The sequence below is a fragment of the Oreochromis niloticus genome, linkage group LG17 (genome assembly GCF_001858045.2).
Source record: "Oreochromis niloticus isolate F11D_XX linkage group LG17, O_niloticus_UMD_NMBU, whole genome shotgun sequence".
NCBI lineage: Eukaryota > Metazoa > Chordata > Actinopteri > Cichliformes > Cichlidae > Oreochromis > Oreochromis niloticus.
In genome coordinates this window covers 18,328,298-18,340,992 of record NC_031981.2, presented here as the reverse complement: position 1 = coordinate 18,340,992, position 12,695 = coordinate 18,328,298, and the positions used below count along the sequence as shown (strand labels likewise).

The 12,695-nt window shown below is 40.5% G+C and overlaps 1 non-coding gene across 1 annotated transcript; it reads right to left on the bottom strand.

Annotated features, from left to right (window-relative positions):
• Positions 1 to 1,881: 1,881 nt before the first annotated feature.
• On the bottom strand, positions 1,882 to 1,955 carry trnat-agu (transfer RNA threonine (anticodon AGU)). Its single transcript has one exon. It is a non-coding gene; the product is annotated as a tRNA-Thr (tRNA).
• Between the last annotated feature and the right edge of the window lie 10,740 nt (positions 1,956 to 12,695).

Sequence of the window (12,695 nt, the reverse complement as noted above, 5' to 3'; positions counted from 1 at the left end):
TGGCAACCGACTCGCAGCCCTGATGCCAGCTCTTCAAAAACATTCATACACTCTCATGAGCACATACACACACACACGTACATCCCCACCTACACAAATACACAAATCGGGTCTCTCTTGTATCTGTTGTCCAGAGCACTGAACCAGCCCCAACTTCCCGCTGTCCGGTTATCTCAGAACCTGCTCCACATGAGCATTGTGCAAATTCTGGAACCTCCTCCATTTCCCATCATTCCTCTCCACCAAAGGCAGGCATCCAGGATGAAGGCTGGACAGCACATGCCCACCCAAAGAGAGGGAGGATTGGGACACCAGATGAAGGCAGAAGCGCTGAGCACAAAGCTTTGTTCAAAAAACAGTCCACTGTGGTTAACCCCCCCCCCCCCCCCCCCCCTCTCCTCCTCCCCACCCATGTCCGTCTCTATGTCTTCTGCCTTGCATGGGTGAGTGTCAGCTCATTGTGTGTGAATGTGTGTGCGTGATGTCTGGTGCCTGTGCTGACAGCTGGCCTAAAATCATTTCCAAGAGTCACAGGTTGAAGTCTGTGTGAAACAGAGAAGCATTGTTGAAGGCCAGACTGACAATGAAACCACTCACTGTCTCTTTTCTGCAAGCAGAGCAATACAAAACAAATCCAGATTTCCCATATTGTTGTTATAACAATGACACCATCATACCGTGATAGTGTCGTTATTAAAAGGTGGAGTTGTTAAAGCTTTTTCTCTGAATGGCTTGTCCTGAAATCCGGTAAACTCTCAGTACAGCTCCATCTAAGGTTTTAGGCTGAAGCATTTCAACAATAGTAATTCCTGACCTTGCAAATATTCAGAAATATCTCCATTTACCTTTAGAAAAATCTTACACGTTGAGTGCTGCCAGCCTCAACTCAACAGCATACCTCTCAGTGAATATGACAGGATCTAATATAGACAAAAATAGATTCCTGTAGTTCCGTTTTTGTTTAATAGTGAAGCTAAAGCTATTCTGCAAATGGTGGAATTATTGGAGCTAGATACACTGGTGGAAATGCAAATCATTTGTAGCATGTTTGTCTTCTGCAGTAAAGCTTTATCTGCAACCAATGAGGCAACAGGATTTATGGGGAAGGCAATGGGAAAAGCCGCCAGTCTGAGGCTGTGTTGAAATATGGTGCACCTACGCAATCTTTGAGCGATATATCACATAAATCATATCATTATGTTAGTTAAGCTTGCAAGTTCTAACTTGTGCAGACAGAAATGTTTTAATATAATTTAAAAATGAGTAGGGTTTGGATTAATAGGAGGACAAAATAACCAGTTCAAAGACTCTCAGGGCTTTTACAAAATTTTTAAGCTTTATGGGTCACATATAAAATCATTTTGTAAATCCAATCACCAAGAGAAAATCTGCTTCGGTGTTCCTGACCTTCAGACATTCAGAATTTATAAAATTAAATTGCACCCAGAAAGTCGCCATAATAATGATAGTTGGTTAGCTTAATGCTATTTAAGTGGACCGATTAGAGTTTTGTTCGGGCACTTACACTAAGTGGTCCAGCTTTTTAACTAATCGTCAATATAAATATCTAATCAGCCAATCAAATAGCAGCAACTAAATGTATTTAGGCATGTAGACATAATCAAGAAAACCTGCTGAATTTTAAACTAAGCATCGGGATTGAGAAAGGTAATATGAATGTGATACAGTTGTTGGTGACAACTAGGTTAGTTAAAGTATTCCAGAAACTGCTAATCTACTGGGATTTTCCTCCACAGCCATCTCTAGGGTTTAAAAAGTAAAGAAATCCATGGAGTATCAGTTCTCTGAATGCTGTTGGGGAGAATGGGAAGACTCAGTTTTTTCCCCCTGAAATCAGAAGAAAACTCTGTTTCACCACCAAGGCACTGCTGGGATTTGAACCCAGGATCTCCTGTTTACTAGACAGGCGCTTTAACCAACTAAGCCACAGCGCCCTTGGTTTTGTGTGATGTCAGTGATATTCCAGATTCAGTCATCTCACAGTTACGGCTGTGACCAGCAGGTTTTCAAGGCCGTGCCCCGCAGTACCTCTCTCAGCTTCTTCACCCCTACACACCTTGTTGGTCTCTCAGGTCAGCTGACCACCTGCTCGTGGAAGTACTGAGATCCAGGAGGAAGCTCAGATCGGACAGGGCCTTCTCTGTCATTGCTCCTAAATTATGGAATAATTGCCCTTGCACGTTTGAAAGTCCCCTTCACTGTCCACTTTTAAAACATATCTACAAATCCATTTTCATTCCCAGTGAGACTTGTTTTTCTTTTGGTTCTTCTTGTAGTTATTTGACCTTTTTAATCGATTTTATTTATATTGTACATATTTTTATTATTTAGTTCCAATGCACAGCACTTTATGTCAGCTGTGGTTGTTTTAAAGTGCTTCATAAATAAAGATGGTATGGCATCACAGCAGCTCCATCCACCTGCTGTTCAAAGAATAAGGTTGGCTTAACGAAAGACAGAGCCTCCATCTAAATAAATGGCAAAAGAGTCAAATCTGCAATTTCAACTGCAGGTATGGAACACTTACATTTTTACTACGGTAATAGATATGCATGGCAAAGGACAGCTGAATTTGTCCTACACCTCATCTGAGCACTCAGTTTAGCAGACGATTGGCTCTTTCTGGGACGGCATCTATCTATTACACCTCTTGTAGATTTCAATGGATAGAAAAGATTCTATATTATTGTTATACGGTAATAGATAAGCAGAACTCCAAAGATTTAGGTAATAAATGAGATGAAAACCTGAATTTATCTTTCAAAAAACAAACTCCTGCCAGTAATCATATATAACTTGTGTTTGCAAACCTGAGTATTAAACGGTTTGGTTCCTTAGCTGTACACAACTGTAAAGCTTCTTTCTGCACTTAATCTGGAATGTTGAAAATTTATGACGTCACAGCTTCTTTTTTTTTGTTAATCCTTCTTCACCCTCGGAATTTGTATGCATACCTTTACCTGTTAACAACCGTTTTTAAAGACAGCAGGTGTACCAAAGCATTCCAAGGCAGTACTCCATCTTGAATGGACTCTAATCTCTTCATTGTGTCCCATCGCCAGCCTGTCCAACTGTTGTCTAATCCTTCTCTCTCCTGGAGAACAGCAGCAGATGGGTCTGTTCCTTTGTGAATAATGAATGCTCCGGGATATTGCGTGAAGCTGGAAAAACACGTTTTATACACTTATTTTCCCCAGTGATAATAATTTTATGTAACTCCACCTGCGGATAACCTGTCATCCACCTGTCACGGTGAGCGAATGAAAACCATGTTGGTCGTATTATGTGAGTGAGAGGTGGGAGGCAAAGAGGAGTGGACATTCTGACCTCTCCTAGGGCTCCGTGAAGGTTAGAGAACAGCAGGGGACTGCACAACAGCACACATAAACACGAGTTCACATAAAGATGCGTGTATGCACTCGCACAGAATCATATTAAGCATTCGTTGGCTTGGCCTGGACATTTCTCTAGGTATTTCTCTTCTCGTGAAATCACAACATTAATAAAATCCACTGAGTTCAGATTATGTCCTATAATAGCTTGGCTGAAATGATGAAAGAGAGGATTTATTTACAGTGGGAATATCATCACTATGCATAAGTCATCAAGACCAAGGCAGACCGCAGTGTGAGCACACTGAATATCCGTTTAAAGCCATATAAGGCAGCTCTGTCGGGCCCCGGCAGCAATGTGATGTAATACTTTTCATTTTTCAAAGTCTGTGGACTTCACTGCCCAGAAATTATGCAACATGACACTGAGCTGTTGGCTGACGCAGCTCCTTCTCTCCAATCTGAAGGTGATGGAGATGTTGGATTGTGAATACTCAAGATGTAAAAAAGCAGCCAATAATATCATATTTTTCTATCAAAATGAAGAAAAAGCTATTTTTCAGTGTATGTACAGTAGAGTTATACAGTTGTGACTTCTGAGTACCTCATTTGTTCATTTAAAAGAAAAATTAACATGTCTTGGCTGGAGTGCCTTCATATTAAGAGCTTTCAGTTCTGGTGCATCCATCTATGGGAACCACCTCTCACTGCAGTTTTGTAGGGAGTGGAGAACCTGCAACAACATACCCAGTACTCTGTAATTCTGAAGCACCCCGCACAGTATACCCCAAGTAATACACCCCTGTGCCTTATTCAAGTCTAGAAAACACGTGTAAACTGTTTGGGAAAACTACCACGAGCCCTCAAGTGGATAAAGAGCTGGTCCAGTGTTCCAAGACCAGGTCAAAAGCCGCACTGTTCGTCCTCAACCTGAGGTTCCACTAAGAGGTGGACTCTCCTCTTTGTCATTTTAGGATAGACCCTCCCAGGGAGTGCAATCCCCCTGAAGTCTGTAGTTCCCTTATTTAAAAGGAGAGTCACTGCTCTAGTACATGGTTTTATCCAAAGGAGAGGTGACACAACTACTTTGCATTTAACCTAAAACTTTGTTAGTAAAGCATCCAATGTGCTAACTTATTTTTGCTTTTTTTACCTGTGCTGGTCCTTGGAAAAAATACAAGAAAAGCAAAACATGCCTGAATCTAAACTACAAATTATCCAACCAAGAACTTGAAGAGTTTAAAAATGAAGAACTTCAAGAATTTGAAGTCAAACTCAGCCACAAACCCAGCAGATCTTCATGTCAGTCCACATCAGCTGATGGCAAGCATCCAGCTGGTAAACCTCACAGTGGCGGCTATTTAAGGTGCTTTAGTGCACATGCAAGCTACTTTCATCCAAGCTCCTGCTTTCATGGTATCTGGCTTAATCAATAAGGCAGGAATTATACTTTCCTCATCCATGAGTCCACCAGGTCCACATGATGTAGACTTCATCATCATCATCAGTAAGGGTCTGTACAGATGTCAGCGAGCCCGTCTGTTTTTGTGATCATGCAGAGTCGTCTGCAAAGAATTTTCATTACAATGCACCGACTACGCACCCATCTGGTCTCCAGCTATCTCTGTCCGTGGGCTCCTTGCTTCTGATCCGTGTGCATGCACGGGAAGCCAAAGTCATGGCACCAAACAACAATTACTGCAGATGGAAATAACAAGATTCTTCTGAACACAGCAGTCGCGACTGAAACCCAGTTGACAGTACAGCGTAGAACACAGAATTTATCAGTTGTTTATCCTGTAAGTCAGTAAAGCATTTTCACAGCATCTGGCTCGTGTCAGACACTGCTGCATCATACACTGTAACAAGAGGCATTTAGGCTTGTTAGTGTACCAAACATCTAAAAGCAAGTTAACAAGTTGCATTTCGGCTCTGTCAAAGTTATTTTCCTACTGGTGACCATAAATGACATCTACAATATAAACAAACGCGCTCAGATGTGATGCACTTTTATGTAGAAGTTTCAAACCAAAAGGTTTGGTCCGATATGATCATATATTTCCTCCCTGTTAGAATCCTTCCTCAGTGCAGCTTTCATGTAAAGCTTGTTAGCCTGCGGTGTTGGTTTTTACTCATCCTTTCCTCTCAGCTCACTCAGTAGTCTTGCACGGAAGAGTGTTGTAATTCTAATGAGATTACAGCTTTATCGGAGCACACATAAGGTGACAGACTCTTTATTATCCACTCAGAATAGACCTAATTTAATGACATTGATTTGGAGTCTGTTAGAAGCTCAGAGCCTAGCAACTAGGTACAGCAAACGTGGGCGGGTGATCTGTGTGTAGGTGGATGTGTGATACTGACAAGTGTCTACTATACTGAATATTTTATTATTAAAAGATTAATTAGTTATGCTAGTGGACAGCGCTTCTGAATTTTTACACAATAAAAAGTTTGAGAGCACATGCAGATGTTCTTTGTTGTTAATGAAGTTTAATGAATTGCATTAAGATTGTGATTGACCATATCAAGGGTTAAATGTATTATGTTAATAGCAGCACTAGAGTCTTTTAATTGAATTTGTTTTAATGTTTGTTCATTATATAGAAAATATTTTTTACTGTCAGTTAAATAATAAATTAAAAAGGAACAAAGGCAAAAAAGATCTTTGTTAATCTGAATTATTGATGTGTTTACTCACAGTTGCACTGATTTGTGTTGATATTTAGTCCGTGGTTTTTTTCTCTTATGTTGTAAAATATGTTCTGGCCATGTTGGGCAGGTAGGCGTGTTATCACCCTTTCAAGGCTCGGTTGGGGGGGACAGATATATCTGGGCTCAATTAGTTGCACTGTCACGGCAGGTTGGTGTGCTGGTAGCTTGATGGTCCTGGCTACGGGCAGCTCAGCTGTAAATCAGAGTGTTTGTAATAGGCAGCGCAGCAGTCTCCAGGGCCAAGTGTGTGTTTGTGTCTGCAAATGTTCCCGTGTATGTTTGTGTGCGTGCTTGCAACCGCACATGAGGCATGCCAGAGCACAGGACAATGGCTTTCCAGCATTTTATCAGCCGTTTGGTAATGATGGCGCGTGGTGGAATCGACGCAAGCCTTTAATGGCGGCTGGTAATTTGTGTTAATGCTTTCAGCCCGGGCCCTCTGAGACTTTCAACAAGGAATTTTATGCCTCCAAATGTGGGAAAGGTCACCGCCTGCTTTATTCCATCGACCAGACGGGATCAATGAAGCTAATGTTCTCGCAGTAACTTTGTTGTTTTGCCTGGTTAGAAAATCAAAACCATATTTATGATGGTCATTTTTTCCTTTCCTCTTGGCTGGCCAGCGGTCGACATGAGGTGCTTAGATGAAAGCTGCAAACATACCAATCTTTATTCATGTTCCATCATTTAAAACCCCAGCTTTGTCCCTTTGTGACAATTTCAAAGCCCTGGCCCCTAAAATATTTAAGTACGGGCTAACCAAAGAGCAACAATTTGGTTCAACTCAGGGGTATTATCTCCAGCAAGCAGCTGGTAATCAAAGAGATGCCTTCTGCAAACGAGACAAGCGCGAGAGACACAGAGCAGGGAAATAATTAGATGACTGAGATCCACAAACACATCAATAAAATGAAAGGGATATTGTATACACCAACTGGGAAGAGCACATTCAAGAAAACAGGAAAAGACCTACTCATTTAGGAAAGCTCAGGCATCCAATCAAAGCAGAGCAGTATTAGGTGAACTGTAATTGGCTTCAGATCAAAAACTGCAGACGGCAAAAGAAACCGGTTCGAAAGTTATTCAGGCTATTTTTTTTTTTTGTATTTATTCAGCCAGAAAAAATGACTTTTGTGTATTCGTGTCACACCTTCAGTGCATGATGGCATATAAGACGTCCCTTTTCTTCCACCAGCCGTCGTGTGGAGCCCTTGGCTCTCTGGCCCATGCATTGATGCATGGCTGTATCTGTGTACTCACAATTATGTGCGCTGGTGAGGCTGACAGTATGCCCAGGCAGCAGCGTGTGATGGATAGAGGTTGAGGGAGAAATCTCCAGGGTGCACAGCTGATATAAAAATCAGCACAATGGCGGTGGTGTAAAGGGGCGACTGACCCTGTCACCTCCTAGACTTCCCCCTTCCTTCATGTATACCTTACTCTCTTTGTCCCATCCCCTCTAAATCTTGCTTCCATTATTCATTTGTCATTTGTCAACACATCTCAAGCCACCTTCACCTGCACGTGCACATTCAAGCTGATATAGGGTTTTAAATGCACTCTGAAAAAAAATTCTACAAACAGCCCTAAACTCAAAAGATATTCAGTTTTTCTATAACTCATTCCAGAATTAGAGGACAAATTATGCTTCAAACATTGTGAAAATGGACCATTTAGTTTTCTGTTATTTTCCGTTATATGTTTTTAAAAAAAAAAAAAGAAATAATAAACCATCAAAAAATTACATTTGTGGAGCTCAGGCATCAAACGCACACCTTTTACAAGATATTTTAATCGCCGTGTGTTACGCATTGCACAGCCTTGCTACCAATACTCTGTAACCTTTAAAGGAATATTTTTAAAATACCGTTTCACAAATTCTCAGCCATTTAGTAAAAGATAGTCTCCTTTATACTCAATACTCATTCAGTTTCAGATTACCCTAACTTATATTAATTTAAACAACGTTAGAAATCTTTTTCAGTTTCAGCTGTTATTTTTAAACCTTTGCTCAAATATTCTATTCATAATAATTCAAACTATTTGAAAGGCAACAGATGAAACTCTTTGATGGCAAGAAAAATATTTATGAATATTTTATTTAAAATAATATGGTAACAGGGTTGCAAGTTATTGTGTATACCAGTGCTAATATTAATTTTGTCTCAGGAACAGATTCTACCTGTGGAATGTAATCAGCTGTGAAAGTCAAGGATAAATGTAGTTACATGAGGATTTAAACTTTGAAATTGTCTTATTTTGGTTAATATGAGCAACAGGGATACATTGGTTAGAATGGCACACTTAATCAAGTTAACATATTTGTTTGTTAAAATATGATGATGTTAAATAAGTGGGTTTGACGATTAAAAAAGGTATGTACCAACAAAGTCAGAATAAAAAAAGTGGGGTTTTGAAGAGCTATTTTTCATATTAAATAATATTTTGGAATCACTTTTTCATCAACCAGATTCACATTTTGTAAAATTTACACAGCAAATGCTTGTTTTAAATTCATGGACGTAACTAAAATGGTCCAGGCTATGAGCAAAACAAATGAAATCACTTAAAATCATGTTGAGTTTTCATTAGGAAACAAAACAGTTGGAATAAAACAAGGTTTTTTCTTTTCTCTTCTTTTTTTGGAGAGGTGGAACCAGGATTTTGCAGAAAAACAGTAAACTCTGGGATTGACAGCGGTCAGAGGGATCACCAATAGCTTCCCCAATACCCACACTGGGAAACGATAATCATATCATGGGCTAGAATGTGAATTCACTGGCCTGTTTTATTTTTAATTTGAAGTGTGTACCATTTAAAATACAATTTGGTCCATATAAAACCCATGATAGGTCCAGTAAGATATTTACAGACCTTTATAGCAGTCAGGTAAATTCATGCACTTTGGCTACAGCTCTGTAAGAAGATTACCATACAACCAGAACAACATATTAATAATTGTTTAATGGTGAGCAGATTTCACAGGCATCTTCACCTACCTACTTGGTATGTATATGTAGCCAGTTCAGTTTATTTCAGCATTAGACAGTCATCCAGCCAAGCCTGGTTGGCTGGATGACTGTCTGCATTGTCATGTGCAGTTATCTTGATGACAGCTACAACTGAACGGGCCAATGGAGATGTGTGAGCTGGGTTAGAATTTGCAGAGGGCCAGAGTGGTGGTTTTGGCACTGATTTTAGCACACATGCTAACATATTAATTCAGCAATATTCTGCTAGATTCTACATGTTGACATCTTCACATGGACTGTGTGCACAGGCAAAATCTTATTCACACTTCTGCATCCTTTGAAATGAACACAGGCATGGGAAGCAGTGCCACTGAATCATCATAATCGCAAAACAAGAGAAGACAGATCTGAGGGCGCCTGTTGGGTTCATTTGAAATCACTAATGTAACTCAACCCAGCTTCATGTTTCACTGTGTGTGTTTTTGTTAGTAAAAGACTGTCCGCGCCATCTGCTTCCCTTTCTGGTCAAGCATCCAGCAGATATTTGGTTTTATCTTTGCGTCCCCTTGGTAACCACTGATTTAGGCAATTTGTTTGTTACCAAGCTGTATAACTGATCCAGAAGAATTTCTTTGACACTAATCAACTATAATAAACTAAACACCTTTCAAAAGTCCAGTCGAATAGCAAAGATGCAGAATTAAAGAAAATAAAACTAAATGAACTTTGATTTTCATGAAATAATGTCATGGTTTTGATGAGGAAAATGACATGGCAGACTAGATAAACAGCACAATGCAGTCCAGGTTTACATAAACAGCGTAACTCTGGGAAAGGTCGAACCTTTCACCAAGACACCTTTCAGCAAAGAAAATACCCAGTAGTTGACATGGTTACCATTTTTGTGCTTTTAGCATCTTCACTTCATTTCATTGAACTCATTATATTCCCATGTGTTAAATGAGTCCTTGAATATGTATAAAAATGCCTACTAGTATCTCAAGAAACCACTCTGACACAGAGCCACTTAGCTTGAAAGAAGAACAAATGACATGTGACACACAGCGAACCGCGCCAGTAAATATCTTTGATGCCACAGGCTGGATCTGTCTTTCCCCTGTTTGGCTAACAAACCGAGTCAAACGCCACCACGGGCTAATTTCTTCGTGATATCTGATTTGAAAAGGTGTTTTACAAAAATATAAGCCATATGTGTTGAAAGAGGAAAGTTAGTATATACTGAGGAGAATTCAACGTAAAGATAGAACCGAAAGAAGGATCCTGAACACGACACCTTCAAGTCACTACGTCCCCGCAGCTCTCAAAACCAAACAGCAGCCTCAGAGAAAATACATCATTTCTTCCTTGTTGGAAAAAAAAATCACATTACAATTCAAATGTGTTCATTTAAAGAGGCCTTTTTAAAAACATCTCCAAGGCATAGCGCGCCACGCAGTTCTTCGCTGTGGCAGGAAATGATAAATTATAAAAGGGGCCTTACTTCATTAGAGGGTGACATTATTTTGAGAACAGATATTGCGCTATGAGACAGAGTGTACAATAACACAATAACAACCATCAGCCTCCGCCGCCACCACTGCTGCCACCGCCGCCTCCCACCTCAGCCTCTTGCTGTTGACAACCCAGGATTGAATATCTTGTGGAGTGCACCGGAGTGAGCACTGTACACAATACTGTATTGCATTTGCAATAACACAAAAAGATATTTCCCAATGTAGGCCATAATTATTTCTCCCTGCGTAATTTAATCCACCGAGTGCATATTCAATTCCGATCCGGGTTTCTTGGTGTGCTGTGAGGTGTTCAGCGCGATTGTCTCTGAAATTGGATTATGATAACCTGTCACCGCTTTAATTCCATAAGATATTAGAGGTAGTGGTGGTGGAGCTGGGGAGTGGAGTGTATCAAAAAGGATGGCAACAGCGATTGTGCTGGGGGCTGCGGTGTTGAGAGAGATGTGTTTAATGCATGTTTCATTCTGTGTTTCCTCAGGGGGGTGAGGGGAATAATGTGTGTCTAGTCTGACCTCTCGACACACTTTATTTCCTGATCTCTGCCACAGCCTTTAAATATCCATTAACAGACACAGTGAAGGGAGTCCAGGAGGGTGGAGGTGGGGTAGCGGTGGGGCAGGGAGGGTGGAGGGCTCTAGAATACTCATTTCTGCTTGTTATGGACTGCCAACAGGTCTTCCTGCATTTCTCCTTGCTGTCCTGCTAATGGATGGGGTCAAATGGGTTTCTTCTTCTGTCTCCTGCTACAGTTTTAATCATCTTCAGCAGACTTGGAAAGCGTTTTTGATCCACATTATTTGCAGAAGGGTTGAAGGGTCAGTTTACCTGAATTGAAAAAGGGACATGGTCAGGGCAACTGGTGTCAAGCTATGCACACAGCTTTTGAACAATGTGTCAAGACACTGAAATATGAGCTATGAATCAATGAGAGAAGCTACTGAACAGCAAATCTCAAATTCAGTCTTTTGAAATTAACTTTATCTATTTTTTTCTTTAAAAAAAAAAGAGAGAGAAAATGCACTCAGAGAGTGAAGTTCTTCTACAAGGCCAAAGTCTGCCTCTCAATTTTGAACAAAGTGGTCTGGACTTCCTTTCATCAAATGGAAAGAACTGAATAAAAACTTTTCCACTTTAGGAGAAATTCAACAGTAACATCTCTTTCCTCACAGGATGACAGTTTTCATGCAAACCATGTTTTGAGTCAGAACCTTTGATGGCATCTGTGCTATTCTTCTCTTAGACTGATTGTCTAAAAATTATGTCAAAGCGACTGAACCAAATTTGATTTAGAGGTGGAGAACAGTAAAAGGATAAATCCTTTGTATTCTGGTATGGGTATGGATCTGTTCTTTAAAAGTGCAAAATACATTACTATCCGAGTGTCCTTCGAGTTTACCAAACAAAACGTCATCTATGGAACTGATCTGAGAAGCTTCTGTCATATTTCAGGCCTGCATATAGGACAAAATACCATCCAAAGTTAATAAAGGGGAACCCTGCCAATGCATTTACCCTTGGAAAAAAACCCACGTCTTTATATATCTATCTGAGGTGTCGTCATTGTAGGTTCGGTAGATGTGGCCAAATGTCGTCTTTTTGGGGAAAAGAGTTAACTCGTGTTTGAGCAGAATGGATCTTAGGAGGTTAAAGGGTAGATCAGTGCCTTATAGTCTCTTTCTGCATTACTCTTGCCAGTCCTATCTTGCTTTCGAGAATGCTGCTGTTGCTGGGGGTTGCGTGGTCTGTAGCAGTGTTTGAGTTGTGGGTACTGGGCTAAGAACAATTCACAAGAACACCAGGACCCGGGGTTTTGCAGATGAACATTGATTGTAACAAGATGGTCAATGTTCTCACTTCACCTCTCAGTGGTTTTAACGATGTGACTATCTTTGCCTTCAACCAACTGATTATGTGCTGCATCGGTTACCAAAGCATGCGTTTTAGGAGAGAGACAGAAAGAAATAACATCATCTTCTTATCTGACTCCAGTAAACTGCTAGAAGGAGCTGCAGACTGGTCATGGTAAGTTACTTTGATCCACTGTGGCTGGAAAGACATATCTCTCTTTGGTCATTGTGCCTGCTGTGCCTTCTCAACTGGACATAAACATATGTCTGACT